The following is a 15,405-nucleotide window of genomic DNA, read 5'->3' on the forward strand; positions in this document are numbered from 1 at the left end:
GCCTCCTGAAAAGAGCTAGCAGTTTTAGAATCATTACAAGCCTTCATGCTCCCTTTTTCAGATTTTTCTAGCACAGCCTGAGATACCACTAGTAGCTATCACTTCTGCACTTTGCTCAATTTCAAACTCTGGGTCCTGTGCAATATTCCTGGTACAGTATGGAAGCAGTTGCATGCCTCCAAACAATTACTCATCATATACTTTCTAACACCTAAGCAGCTTGTTATTCAGAAATAGTTCTCTGTTCCTTACAGGTCACCTGGTTTGTCTAGCTAACCAGTTTGGCTGCTGAATCTTTGTTGAATCTTCCACTGGTCTGGAATATTGTTGGCTTCATTAGAGGGCATGCAGCATAGCACACAAAGGCCTGTTACAGACTGCCAAAATAAAGCTGCTTCCGGTCTCTTTGGAGGTATGCTATTTAAATGATGCATGGGTCCTAAGAGTCCGGAGGTTGCGCCAAAGCCACACTCCATTCCTAAGCACCAGAGTGCAGCTTTGGTGCAGCTTCCGGATTCTTAGGATGCATGCATCATTTAAACAGCATACCTCCAAAGAGACCCGAAGCAGCTTTATTTTGGCAGTCTGGAACAGGCCAAATTCTGTTGCTCTTCACCACCCACTGTCTGAGGCATCATTTTGCCAATGCTGTGAATTCCAGTCTTGGGTTTACAGGTATTGTTAACTATATGTCCCAGAATCCGTGACCACTGACCAGGTCAGCTGGGGCTTCTGAGAGCTGAACTCCATCACAAGTTTGGGAGCTACTGGCCTAGTGGTAAGCCTGCTCTGTCTGTATATGATGATGTTGTATTCCCATATTTTTTTCTAATTGCTTGGGGATTTATAATTCAGAGATCAGGTATCATAATAACCCCAGTGTAGAAGAGAATGATCAGTGATAGTTTGAGGCTCAACTTGGGGACTTCTAGATGTTCAACCAGGGATGATGCACACTAGTGGCCAAAACAATTTGAAGGGCTCTAGCGTGAGGAAAAGTGGCCTATCAACTAAAGCTTAGAGTTAATTTCAGAGAAACATTCAGTGAAGTGTTAACAAAATAAGACATTGAGTTTTTCTTCTGATCATGTTCTAGAAGATTTCTCGATCCCCTGCCTAAGCATTAATATTGGCAAAAGAGCTTACGATCTGATTTGGTTAGAGTGCCTGCTCACTACTTGGACTGTGGACCACCCGGAACCACTGGTTTCTTAGATGTTCCCCTCCTAGGGACTTCTGGGACTTACGTTTTCTAAGGTCCAAAACACACTGCAGAAATAACCTAATTTGAGACTGCTTTAACTGCCCTGGCTCAGTGCTAGGGAATCCTGGGAAGTGTAGTTTAATGTGGCACCAGACCTCTCTGACAGAGGTGGTTAAATGTCTCACAAAACTACAGTTACCAGAATTCCCTAGCATTGACCCAGGGAAGTTAAAGTGGTCTCAAACTGGATTATTTCTGTAGGGTGTTTTGGGCCTAAGACCCATTCCTTTTTTAGATGATGCTCTGGTCATGCATGGCATGGTAAAGTAAGCGTTTGGAGGCAACAAAAAGAGGAATTATGTGGAAAGTCTCCACACCAGTACTGTACATCTGTCCCCAGGGAGGTACCCTGCTGATGTGAGAATGTCTGTTAATTCCCACTCCATGTGTGTGATTTCATGCTATTAACATTGTGGGATGGAGCCACAGGGAAGTGGGAACTGTAATGTCAATCTGGAGATATGTGAATCAGTTTAAGAGGGATAGGGATAGGTTGTCTTATAAAACAATTTCTCAGCCTCCTTGCAAGACTGCAGCTCCCAGGGACTCTTAGAGGACACTGTACAAATTATGTATTTGGAAAAGCTGTTTATGTTTGCAGTGTGAACATAAGATGAAAGCTATATTTACACTCATATTTGAATAGATGGGTGGATGAAGACCATATTAATGGAAAACAATTTAAAAACACCTTTGAACTTTAATCGTGCAATTCTTGTTGAAAATACTGAATATGCAAAACTGGACATAGATGAAAAATCAAATGCACATTCTTGATAACACAGTTGTTATATTTGCATTAACGGCCAATTTAACCTGAAGTTTAACAAGCTTCTTGGAGAGTGTGTAGTGGGAACCAAGCTTTTTCCATCCATTGAAGAAGAGACAGTTTGATGCAGGGCTTTTAACGAGTTTCAAAAATATGAATACCTCTGTGGCCTACTATAGCAAACTGTTGAGGGAGAAGGAACATAGCACTGGGCCAGTTTTGGGTTAGCCATCTTGGAATCAAGGCCCAAGTTTACAAACTGAAACATTCACAAGGCTGGTGTTGATGGCCATTATGCTCTCTTATTATGTGTTTATTTATATCCTATCTTTCTCCTGAAACTTGAATCCAACATGTTTTTAACATTTCTTTAAAGTATAGATTATAACATTAAACCACAATTAAACAGCTTATTGTATTAAATAAAGTACATTAAAAGCCACTTAGAAACGCATGGGGTGCAATTGGGGGAGAACAAGTAGAGCTCTCCTTTTAAAAATGCCTTCCTCAGCAGAGTCAGTTATTGAAAGCCCGCCTTAATAAGAAGGTAATCTGATCAAGATTCGGGTTGCTTATTTTGATGCAGACGTGGGTAATTAGTGGCCCTCCAAAGGTTGTTGGACTGTAACTCCCATCAGCCCTGGTCAGCAAGTCAGTAGTGGCAGATGATGGGGATTGCAGTGTGAAGAGAAATAGGTCTAGTCTGGTTAAAGGCAGCCAATCACAGTTCAAGGAATGCTGTAATGGGGTCTGGAGGCAACAAGAGGGCAGAAAGGGTACAAACTAGAAGTTTGTCTGCTAAAGAAGAAAAGATGGGATACAGTGAAGATAGCCAGATGCAAGGAGGGAAATTTGAATAAGGTTTTGGTAGCTGTGCATGAGGAAAGAGTTCAGGGATTTCTTGTTTAATATATTTGTTATATAATATATCTTCACTTGTTTATTTTCTACAACTTACTCTGTTCCATTTAGGAATTGGTAAGGAGACTGGACATGCTTACCACATTGAACTCACTGATCAACAGAGCAACTTGTCCATAACAGGGAACATTTTGGTTACCAGATCCAGGGAGGTGTTTTGAGGTGTAAAGGGGCAAGGTTTGGAACAGTGTGGCCAACCTAGATGGGGGACCCATCACAGCCAGTCCGAGAACTTTTGTGGGGCCACAAGTGTCCAATCCCGCTTCTTCTTCTTGAAGTGGAATCCTGCTTTCTTTCCTTTAGCAGAGCCACCCACTTGTGATATGATCTCAAAATAGAACAGATGAGCTTCCAAAACTGTTTTTTCTTACTAGGCCTCCAAACACAATAGTCACAGATGCTTGGGAAATAACGGTGACTTGGGAGATGGTGATCCCATTCAGTGTTTCCTTTCCTTCAAGCCAATGAACTGGTTGCAGCTAGTGACATGTGGAAAAACACAGGGTGTAACACACACACACACACACACATTTTTTTAAAAAAAAACCTGGCATTAATTAACAGGATGATCCACAAACTGGTAGTGGTTTGCAGTTCCCCAGCAGTGACAGCCAGTTAATCTCCTCCAGAGTAGAGCACTGTTGTGTCTCTTGATGCAAGGGACATGATGGACGGGTGGCAGTGAACCAGGAACTGAGAGCACTTGTTCAGAGCACCCAGAGAAGCAACTGCCAGAAGGACTCATGTTGAGGGAAAAGAGGATGCACAGCAGGAAGGCCTCTTTCCTTTTGGGGAGGAGAATGCATGAAATTGCACTAGAAGACTACTCAGCCAATTCAGTCGTTGCCCCTTGGGGAGCAATGGCACTCAGGAAAAAAGCAGCTCATAATTCCTTTTCAAGGCAAAACAAAAATATCCTAAACACAAGAGTGTTGCTTCCTCATCCCTGATCAGTAACAAAATTCAACATGCCTGGGATCTCTTTCCTTCACAGGAATGAACAGCAGAATCTTAGGATGCTTTTGTGAAGATAGCACCAGCAATATTTGTTTTAAAGGCAGAAACAAGTGCAGGATATCCAAGAGCTCTTAGCTACTCCTGGACAGCATGTTGGTTTTTTTCCTACCCAGGTTCTATTCAAGGCACATCTGTGGCACTCACTGGTTTAATAGTCATTCCTCTTCTCTGGGGAACTTCTGTGGGGGAAGCCATGACAATTAAACTGGTATAAAACCAATATAAACATGCAGTTCAGATATATTCATAGCCTAAGAACTCTTCTTGGTATTTTGTTATATTCTTTGCAGCCCTGAGGGTTATTCCTCTTCCCTCTCACCATTCTGTACAATCGGATTGAGATTATATTTCACTCTTCTAAAATATTTGAATTTAAAACAGTAAAACAAATACAATTCCCAAATATGTGCTTTTTATAACTTCATCCCACGTAGTGGGGCTCAGATTGATTTTCAATTCAATTCAGAGTTATTTGCTTTCTGTTAAAAAATTTCTCTTTCATTATCAGTCATCATCTTCTTGTCCTCCCTCCCTTCTATTGGTCCAGTTGGCTTGCTTTCTTTTAGTTCTACAATTGGCCCACCATTTGGTGATGAAATCTTTGTTGGATTGTTTAAGCAAAACAATACAGGTTCTCATGCATTTTTCTTGCCTCTCCTGGTTTTAGCATGGATGGTAGTTGCCTTGGGTCTAACTGAAAAGGTTGTATCTCAAAGGTTATGTCCTGGAAAGAGGAGAAAGGGCCATGGAGGAGCTAATAGTGCCATGCTAATAGTTATGCCTCCTTTGGTCCAGCTTCCACTCATTAGCCCTCTATCAGCACATGCCACTGGATGTCTTAATCATACAATTGTGGTGCATCACAGGAACCCAGGCAGTTTTGTTGTAAGATGGATGCTTCTGGGTTATTGATAGGCCAATTTCTGCCAAGAAGGCAATGACAGCTACCTGACCATCAAGCTGGTCTCACAGGTGGCTAACCAAAGCTTCAAGAGAAAGCTGGCTGGCAGCATAAACTTACCTGACTGACACTGGCTGAACGGTATGAGCTGCTAGTTCCTGGGAGGCAGATCCAAAAGAGATTGGATTCTATCTCCAGCTAAAGATTAAGGCTCCTGCCACACTGTAGAAATAAATCAGTTTGACACCACATTAATTTCCAGGGCTCAATGCTATGGAATTCTGGGATTTGTAGTTTGATGGGGCAACAAAGCTCTCTGACAGAGAAGGCTGAATATCTCACAAAACTGCAAAGCCCCAAATTCCATAACAGTGAGTCATGGCAGTTAAAGTGTTGTCAAACTGCTTTATTTATACAGTGTGGCAGCAGCCGAAAACAAAATTTGAGAATTTGACAGGTACATTGGAAAGTTTAACAAATGGAGTGAAGGAATGAGTGGGAGGCTGGCTGGGTGCAGTGGTAGTGCTGAAAGCTAACACCACCATACCATTAAAAAGAAATGCTTGAGTTCTTCCTCTTTTTCTCCCTCAAGAACTCATTTCTTAGTCCTTTACCAACAGTGGTACTATACTACCTACTCAAGTCAGCTCAGCAAACTCACCAAATTCCAAATTTGAATGTTTAGTGTATCACAAAGCCCAGAGAGAGCAGACGTGAGGTGTTGTAATACATCCTGTAACCCTTCTTATGAAGATGGGAATCAAGGATGGAATTTTGTTTAAATCCATTGCAACCCTTTGGCTTTTCAGTTGCTTTGAATGGAATTGATTTCCATGGGAACAAAGTCATGAAAAATAATGAAGGAGCATGTTGAAGATGCCTAGAAAAATGGCACCTTCTGCTGTGTCCCTGCCAGGACGCTGCAGCTGAATAGTGTGTGATGCCTATGCTAAGACCATTAGTGTCTTCCCAAGTTATCCTTGTAATGAAATAATAAGGGGTTTAAAAGAGGATGTTTCTTACCTGACCTCATGAGTTACTCCAATTAATAACTGGGGTGTCCTGTAGTGAGAAGACCTGGAGATGTTTGGGTCTTGTAAAAACCTTCAGAACCTCTGAAGAGACTCAGATTGGGAAGAATTTAATGGACAGATTAGAATCTCCATCATTCACTGATATTTACCCATGCTGATTGGAACTGATAGAATCTGTAATCCAATATACATATCTGAGAGGGCACCAGATTGGGATGGACTGCAATACCCTCCATAGCTTTCTTCCCATTGACTATCCTAGCTAGAGCTGTTGGAAATTGCAATCCAACAGCATCTAGAGAGCTGCATGATTCTCACCACTGGTTAAATGGCTCTGTAGTTCATTTCATCTGAATCACTAAAACAGTGCTTTGCAATTGGTACTGTAAAAGGACACATTTTCCATATTTTCTGCCCCTCTTCCACTAATACCCAAGACATAAGATCAAGCAACTCATTCAGGATTATCCAATGTATCAGTCTGTGCAGTGGCAGGAGCATCTGTTTTGCATTTCTTCCTTGTGTCCTCACTTTTGCATTTGCCCAGCAAATTGGCAATTAAAATGATTTAGTCCTGAATTCTGTGGATCATTGTGGGATTGTGCTAGAAAATAATTTTGGAGGAGTTGGATGCAGCGATTTCTCAGCTCATGTTACTTACCATTGAAGTGGATTAAGAGAGACACGCTGTTTATCATTTTCAGATTTTTAACTAGGGCAGACTCTGGGGCAGTACAACCATCTGCCTGTCAACAAGGATGCCATGATTAGCTGATTAATGTGGATATCATGTGGCCCATACTTTAAAAAAATCTGGTGACCAACTGTAAGGTGACCACATGCAAAAGAGGACAGGGCTCCTGTTCCTTTAAAAACTGTAAAATAAGGAATTTCATTAGGCATAGCTTGTTATAATAGCCTCCTGAATTTCTCTCAGTCCTTCTCCCCCCCATGGTCTCCTAAAGCAGCAGTAGAGGGGCAAGAGATGTTAAAAAGAGAGAGTCATAGATGTTTAAATCATCTGCATTTTTACTTGAAAGAACGCCCTGCTGAATCCAATGAAACTACACTCAGGTAAGTATGCATAGGTGGCCTCCGGCTCTGTTGGACAGAAAAGGCCTTCAGGGAAGATACCAGGAAGTGAAGACATTTTACAACAGAAAATTGAGGAGGAAATGGGTTTAGCAGCCTAAGAGGAGGGATTTCTTTTTCTTTTTCTTTAAATAAAGTGCTGGCTGCTGCATCCTTGTATCTGCCTTCTTGCCAGAGCAGAGTGAAATCAAAGTGGGACCTCACCTGGGACTCCTTGAGATGATTCAGGGCTGGTGCCATTGTGTCAGTTGTAAGGGTCTTTGAGAATCCTGCAGAGAAACAGGGTCAGAAGCCAGGAAGACAGTTCAAACAAAGAAGCCAATGCAAGAGGGGAAACCAAAGTTAGAGTCAAGCAAAGCCAAGGTCACAGCCAAGGAGTCTGTCAAGTGGAGCATAAAGCTGGGGGTAGCATCAAACTAGCAAAAGGCTGGTCAGGAACACTGGCTGGGAAGCACTTGGACCAAGAGCACACACAACGACGCATAAAGCCAGTGCAAAAATCACTCCAGGCTTCCGATGGCTCAGGCATGCTAGAGAGAACAAACATTACCTGTTAAAAATGATGGATTGTATCACACACCCCACACACAACAATCCCTTCTGAACTGCTGCATAGGACATTTCCAACACGCACAACCCTTTAAAGAAAGAACTAAATGACAGAGCACATGCCTTGTGCAAGCGAGACGTACCAGATCCAATCCCTGGCATCTCTTAAAAGACCTGTGAAAGATTCCTGTCCTAGTTATTAGGGTTCTCAGGTCAAGACTATCCCCAGCCCTGCAATTTGGAACCAAAACCTGAGTCCTAGAGATGTCTCCTTGAGATGTTCTGGTGGTGTTACAAGGCTTAATCCCAGGTGATGTCATTAAGCATGATACATTAAACAGCAACCATAATTGCACAGAATATGCAATTTGAATAATAATAATATTAAAAAATCAAGTCTAGCAAATGAGGAATACACATGCACACACACTCTTATTTTTTCAAGGCAATGTTTTGACTCTTCCTCATCATCATGAGGACTGGAAAAGAGAGTCCAGGGCCTTAGACTCAGCCTCAGAGATCCTGGAATCCTACCTGTCTAGAACCATGGAGACACACTTCCTGTCAGTGTAGATCCAGGAGTGGAGAACTTGTGACCCTCCTCATGCTGTTGTGCAGTACCTTCCATGACACCTAGATGAGAGTCAATTGATAGAAATTGCTATCAAATTACATTTTTTTAAGATGCAGGGGATCTTCCCTCATTCACATGTTATTGGATTGCAACTTCCAGTAACCATCAAAGCCAGTGGGGAGGAATGCTGAGAGTTACAGTCCAACAGCAGTTGGAAGGCCACTCCATTCTCACCCTTGATTGCTTGACTTTGCTTGACTTTGCTCATATCCTTCCATGCTCTCAAACTGAGAGTCCAAAAGTGATTAATTTAAAAAGTACATATTAAAATTTAGGACATTATAATACTGAAGCACAATTAAGTAAATTATAATATTAACACACAACTGAGCAAAAGGCACTTTAAAGGCACATCAGAAATATAGCAGCCACCTGTTAAAATCTCTTTCCTCTGTAAACAATCAATTGCCAAAAGCCCAACTGAATAAAAAGCCTCTTGCCTTTTTTTTTAAAGCCTCATATCCTCGTACTCACAATAGGTCGTTCAGAAAGAAGACCACCATAGTTAATCTCCTTGTCTTTGCCTCTTCCCTGCTGCAGATTGACTAGTGATGTGTGTCCATATCAGACAGCCACAAATATTTCATTCTCCCTACCTGTGAGAACCAAAGCAACTCTCTTATCTTGTACTTTTGGAAAGCTTTGAGCTTAAATACCAAATGGCTTAACTGTGCCTGACAGAGAGGTAGATTCCCAGATCTCAGGACCTGGACTTTCTTCTCCAGCCTTCAGGGAGAGGAGGAAGAGGAATCTCAGGATGAATTTCTGCCTTTAAAAAGTGTGTAATAACATATAAAAAGTGTGTAGATAACATGTGTTGTTGCTGTTGTTGTTGTATGCCTTCGTCATTTCTGACTTATGGTGACCTTAAAACGAACCTGTCATGAGGTTTCCTTGGCAAGATTTGTTCAGAGGAGGTTTGTCATTGCCTTCCACTGAGGCTGAGAACATGTGATGTGTCCAAGGTTCATGGCCAAACCAGGAACCAAACCCTGGTCTCCAGAGTTGTAGTCCAACACTCAAACCACTACACCATGCTGGCTCCTAACATATATTAGATATAGCTTTTCAAAATTATTTCAATGACCTACTCTGTGCAACTGTGGTTGATGCTTAATATAGAGTGTTTAACACTATCACCAGGGCCTGCCTCCTGGGACATCACAGGGATTGTCTGGACTCCTGAGGACTCACGTTTGGGGCCTGAAATTTCAAGGCCTTGGCAACCCTATTCGGGCCATGCACACCAGAAGAGGGTTGGGCATCTAGGAGCTCTTGCTGTTTCAGTACTGAATTGAAGCAAATACACTTGTAAGACTTTTTCCCATTACCAGAAATCTTTCTGGAGGGCATTACATTGAAATCTGGAGAATAAGTTCAGAAGAGGAAGTCTGTTGCAGGCACCTGCAAGCTGATTTATTTCTTGCCTCTTCCATATACAATACAAAGGAGCAAAATATTCCACAAGTGTGGAGGATCTAGGAAATGCACCCCCACCAACATTCCCCAAGAAGATTAAAGCCCCATCGTTCTCTTGCCAATTTTAGCCCATTAAGCTAGCTAATCACAAGGAAAGGCCATTATTAGCTGAACAACACACTGTAAATTATTAATGCAGAAAGCAGGATTGCATCCCTGGAGAGGCATCCTGGGCTTCAGCCATCAGGGATAGCCCTGGTCTGGGGAGCCCTTCAAAGTGAGTGGCAGGGAGGGAGAAGGAGCTTTCTCCATCGGTCTGCACTGATGAAGAAAAGGAAGGAAGGAGGAAGGCATCTTTCTCCAGGACTGAAAAGGCAACTCTTGATCTGCATGTGAAGGAGGCAGCAGAGAATCATTTAAGATCTCACCACATGCAGAGCTGTCCCAAGTTGTTTTCCTGCCTGAGCTGAAGGGCAACAAGGCTGTACAGAACTAACCAGCCCTGCCAGTTGAATATTGGCACTGAACTATCATCCTCCACCACACCCTGAAAGCAGTGGGCCAGTTTAGGAAATCAGGATAGCTGCTAAACATCACACAAGAGAGGAATAGCCAGGAGGCTCAAGAACAGCAGGCCAAGGAATGCTATTGTCCCCAACCTCACCCCACTCCTCAGTGTCTCTTGGTGGAGCTAGTTGCCTCATTTTGCCTATTGGCCCTAAGCAGATGGAAAGGTCCCTGTGAACACACAGGTCAAGTCAAATTCTGGGGATCAGTGTTTCCATTCCCAATCCATTCTTGATATGCAAAGTACATTTAACTTTCAGGGTCCCCTGGAAATCCATATGGCTGAGGTAACATGTTGCCATGCTTGCTAGCATTTCCCACCAGTCCTGTTTAGAAAAGGTAATCCATATGTTTTCACTTTCAAAGATTCTGCCCCCCCCCCCCCCAGTTAGAAGATCTAAACACATCAAGCTGCCTTAAAGTGAAATGGATAGTTGCTTGCTCTGTGCAATGGAACACTGTCAAACACTGTTTGAAGATTCAGGCTGAGTTTTTTCTCTCCCTCTCTGCTACATTCAATGGAAAGTTCTGAGGATTGAACTTCGGTCCTTCTCAAAGCTTGGAAGTAACTACTTGCTTGTATAAAAACTTACTTTCTATTAACTTCTTTGTGAAATTGCTAAAATTTGGCTGCTGATGTTGGCACAGCCTACAGACTGCTAGCTAGTCCTGGAGGGGAGGGGAATAGAAGGCCTCACCCCTAATTTGACCCTGCGAATTAATGAAGAGATGAGAAGGTTGGATTTTTAGGAGCTGCATAATGACCAATAAACCTCTGTGAAACAGAATTTGTGGCTGTGCCTCATTGGTGATGGAAGGCTTTAATGTCCCTCTTCCTTGGGGAGAGGCAGAAGGCATCACATTGCATTACGCATGAAATAAGTAAAAAGTAGTTACTAGACCAGGGTGGCATAGTGGTTTGAGTGTTGGACTTACTCTGGTGGCCATGGTTCAATCCCCAGGTTGGCCATGAAATCCACTGGGTGTCCTTGGGTAAGTCATATTTTTTCAGCCTCAGGGGAAGGCAACAGCCTGAATAAAACTTGCCAAGGAAACCCCATGACAACATTGCTTTAGGGCTATCATAAGTCAGAAGAGACTTGAAGGCAAAACAACAACAAAGTTACTAATAACATTTAGCAATAGCAAGTAATAAATTGTTTATTTATTATTTATAAACTGCTTTTCCCAGGATCAAAGCGGTGTACAACGTATCAATAAAAACATTTCTGTACCACTTCATACTGAACTTAACAGTCTCTAAGCAGTTTACAAGGTGTAAGCTAATTGCCCCCAATAAGCTAGGTACTCATTTTGGTGAACTTCAGAAGGATGCAAGGCTGGAGCCTTGGGATCCAACTCACAACCTTGTGGCTGCAATACAGGCATTTAACCACTGCACCATCAGGGCTGCCTACTAAATATAACTAATGGTAGTTAAATTGGGGGCTCAGAACTGCAACTGCAACTAATTACTTTTTAGAAGTAACATTCAAAGTATTTGTTTTTCTGCTTACAAAGACTGTGCTCACACAGTAGAACAAGGCTCCCTTTTCTCTTTTACTTTTTCCATTCCATTTTTTTCTCCAAAGAGCTCAGGTCAGTGTACAGCAGGGTGGATACCCCTGTGACCCTCCCAGTGTTTTTGGGCTGCAATGCCCAGCAAACCTAGCCAACCCAGGAAATTGTAGAAAATGCTAAGTGTTGTAGTCCAGTTCTCATTGCTGTCAATATCGTACTCACTACATCCTTGTTGTTAGCCTCTGAGGACAGTTCCAAACCATCCAGTGAGTGCTTTGGCTGATTGAGGATTTCAACCATAGCCTCAATAGTATGTATGCTCCCAAGACTGTGCTGGCAAAGCCTTCCTTGCCCTCACTTTGATGGCAAAGAATTTATGAATGGAAAGCTTTGAAAGAAGCAGAAATACTGTGGCTCCTCAGGTTGAGAGACTGGAAGGTGTTAGTATGAGCATAGCTGTCACAAAGAATGAAACCATTCATGTGTGTTTGCGCCCATGTGCTACACATTTAGTCATGTCACCTGTTCTCTGTGCTGGAGGTAGCACTGCTATGTGTGAGGGCAAGAGAAAAGGAACACCAATGTGAATTTCAGCTCTGTGCTGTCTGCTTTATTGCTGCCCAAGGGAGCCTGGATATAGCTCTACTGATGCTATAAGACAGCCTTCCTCAACCCAGGATCCTCCAGATCTCTTGGACTTCAGCTCCCATCACCCCCAATAGCACAAGGCACTTTGAGGTGGATGGGAGTTGCAGTCAAATCCATCTTGAGGGTCCTGGGCTGCAAAGGAAGCTTTAAGAGCCTTGTTGCTTATTAAACAAACCTAGCAGGCAAATGAAAAGACGCGTATTTCCCCCCTCCCTTTGCATGATGTCATCCTCTTTTCATTATCTTCCCATTGTAAATAATAATAATAAATACATTTTTATTTATATCCCGCTTTTCCGTGACAGGACAATCAAAGCAGCTTACAACACGTTAAAATCCACATTTATACATTTATATCCCAAATCCCCCCCCCTTAAAACAGGATTAAACAAGTTACAATTAAAACATCTGTTAAAAACACAATAAAAAATACAGCGAGGACAGAGTGGTGGACTGATACATGATGTGGGGGGCAGTCATTCTGTGGCCTTGGGAGAGGGCCTTAAAAGTGTCCCATTTGCCAAACTGAAATAATCTATTTGGCAAAAATGACAAGTGTCCCATTTTACAAACTGAAGAGAATGAGAGTCAACATGCATCATGAGATTCAAAAAGCATGCATCTTTTCGTTTGCCTGCTGAGTTTGTTCAATAAGCGATAAGGCCCTAAGAGAAAGGTTATCTGGGACTGAGTATCAAAGGGCCCTTTTATACTGCACAATTATAGTACTACGATCCCACTTTAACTGCCATGGCAACATCCTATGGAATCTTGGGATTTGTATTTTAGTGAGGGGACCTTTAGCCTTCTCAGCCTGAGTGCTACTGACAAAATTGACAGACTCAGAATTCCCTACCATGTAGCCATGGCAGTTAGTTGAAAGGGCAGCAAGTCACAAATTAAAAAAAAAAAGGAATAAAAGAGTGCTGGAAAAAAATATGGACCTTTTCCTCCAGCTGTGTTCCTGTAACAGTGGCCCAGCAGTATCTCAAGAATCCAGGACCACCTCTGTGGTAAGAAGCTGCTGAGTGTGCTTTGCTTTGCTGAGATGGATACCACCTCATGAAGTAGTGAGGATTTTATCTTCAGTATTATATAGTGTTGCTTTTTATTGTTTTGTTCTTGATTATATGTGACTGATGTTCTGCCCTTTGGTGAAAAGGGCATTATAAATAAACGTTGCTGTTGCTGTTGTTTTTGTTACTATGAGAAAAACAGCAAGGAACACTATTCAGGTTATAAGAGAATGTTTTTCCTTGGGAGTAAAGCAGGTAGCAAAAAGGGTACCAGCTTCTGTGTGTTTCAGGTCTGATGTGATTATTCATCAGGACTCCTCCTGTCTGTGGTCAAGTAGGGGATGACTGGGTAGCAGCAGTCAAATGGGCTTCTGTCCTAGATATGCATGTCAAAGGTAAAAAAAACCCTTATGTTTGTAAATTCAGAGAACACATTAATATTCCAGTTGGATAATGGTGCTAAAGAGGAATAAAAGCATTGTTTGTTGTTGTAGCTGAATGCCTCCAAGTCATTTTTTTTACTTATAAAGACCCTAAGGCAAACCTATCCCAGGGTTTTCTTGGCATGTAATCTTCAGGGAGGGGGGAGTTGCCATTGCCATCCTCTGAGGGTGAGAGAGTGTGACTTGCCCAAGGTCACCCAGTGGGTTTTTATGCTCACATGGGGTATGGAACCCTGATCTCTAAAGTCATCATCCAATGCTCAAACTGCTACACCAGGCTAGCATAGTACATAGCAAAATATTGATTTAGGTATCAAGAGTTAAACAAATTAACCATAAGCATGTTCTTTAAAATTACAGACTGCCTCATTTGCTTATTTCTTGGACATGTAATATTGAATAGATCCAGAAATGTAGCCTTCAAATCTCTATGAGTATTACTTTCTCCCCAAGCCCCTAACCCTATAGTGCCCATGGAGCCAGAACTTACTTGCCCAGCCTAGTTGCAAGGGTGCTCTGTTATGGGCAGATCTGGAGATTCAGTCAATAGTGCTTTTCAAGCTATACTAAGACCAGGTGATGAATGGAGCCTCGATAGACTTGCCAACCTCTCCCTCTCCCTGCTTCCCTGGCAGGACTCCTGTGTCAAGAGGGAACATGTGAAGTTTTTCTCAGCAATACAGCTCCATGAGTACAACAAACACTTTCCCTGCTGAATGTCTGCTTTTTGCACAGCTGTTACAAGACATGGGACAGAACCCTGCCAGAAAAAAAAGTTGACAACCCCAAAGGAAAGCCTTGGGATTTTGCCCTCATTGCCCTGGGCATATTGTGCTACAGCAGCCTGGCCTTGAACTTTCCTGCTGCCAGGCCTTGTCGTATTTAGGCTGCAGGATTCTCCTTCTTTTCCTGTCTCAGCCAGATTTTGTGGGGTGGGGGGGATGATGGAGAGGGATCTGGACCTGATGCCATTGTCTGGCTTGTCTCTTCTGACACAGCCTCTGCCTCCTTCTCCTGCGTTTTGTCCAACTGCCCCCCTCTCAACCTCCTTTCTGGGAAAGCTTCACCCTCTGTGCTCCTCCACCCCACCCTGGCCTGGCACCGGCGCCATTCTCTCAGCCAATGTGGTACACGACTCTCCTGCCAGACTGGAATTGGCGTGTCCTTCTCGTAAATCATGCTCTGAATGGGTGTGGGCTGGGAAATACAGTTGTGTGTGTGTGTGGGGGGGGGGGAGAGTGGCAAAGCCCAGGAGTGGGCTGGGGAGTGGGGCATGGAGAAGAGAGAAGGGTCTGGAAGGCCATTAGTAAGACAGGGAGGAAAACACTAATGGAAGAGCCTTGGGAATAGGGAAAAGGGGAGGGGGGTTGATTGAAGAGTTTAATTAAAAAGAAAGAGAAGTTGTTTCGTGTGGATTCTCTCCTGCCTCCACCCCCACCCCTGCTGCCGCTGCTCCCAGAGTCTGCAAGGGTCTGCCTTGCTGCTTTTGCCACACTGTCTATCAATATGCAATATTAATTCTTTGAAACCTTAAACAAAAGAAGCACCTGAAGTCAATCCACACAGTTCTGCAAAGCCTGGCATTCTTCTATATCAGAGTGATGTTTGTC

At 42.9% G+C, this 15,405-nt stretch overlaps 1 long non-coding RNA gene across 1 annotated transcript; it reads right to left on the minus strand.

Moving 5' to 3' along the window:
* Positions 1 to 1,962: 1,962 nt before the first annotated feature.
* Positions 1,963 to 8,182, minus strand: LOC121924438. The gene is made up of 4 exons (XR_006102599.1): positions 8,082 to 8,182; positions 7,203 to 7,267; positions 5,896 to 5,987; positions 1,963 to 4,150 (listed from the first exon to the last, which is right to left on the minus strand). It is a non-coding gene; the product is annotated as an uncharacterized LOC121924438 (long non-coding RNA).
* Positions 8,183 to 15,405: the final 7,223 nt, after the last annotated feature.

The sequence above is a fragment of the Sceloporus undulatus genome, chromosome 2, assembly GCF_019175285.1.
Source record: "Sceloporus undulatus isolate JIND9_A2432 ecotype Alabama chromosome 2, SceUnd_v1.1, whole genome shotgun sequence".
NCBI classification, from domain to species: Eukaryota; Metazoa; Chordata; class Lepidosauria; order Squamata; family Phrynosomatidae; genus Sceloporus; species Sceloporus undulatus.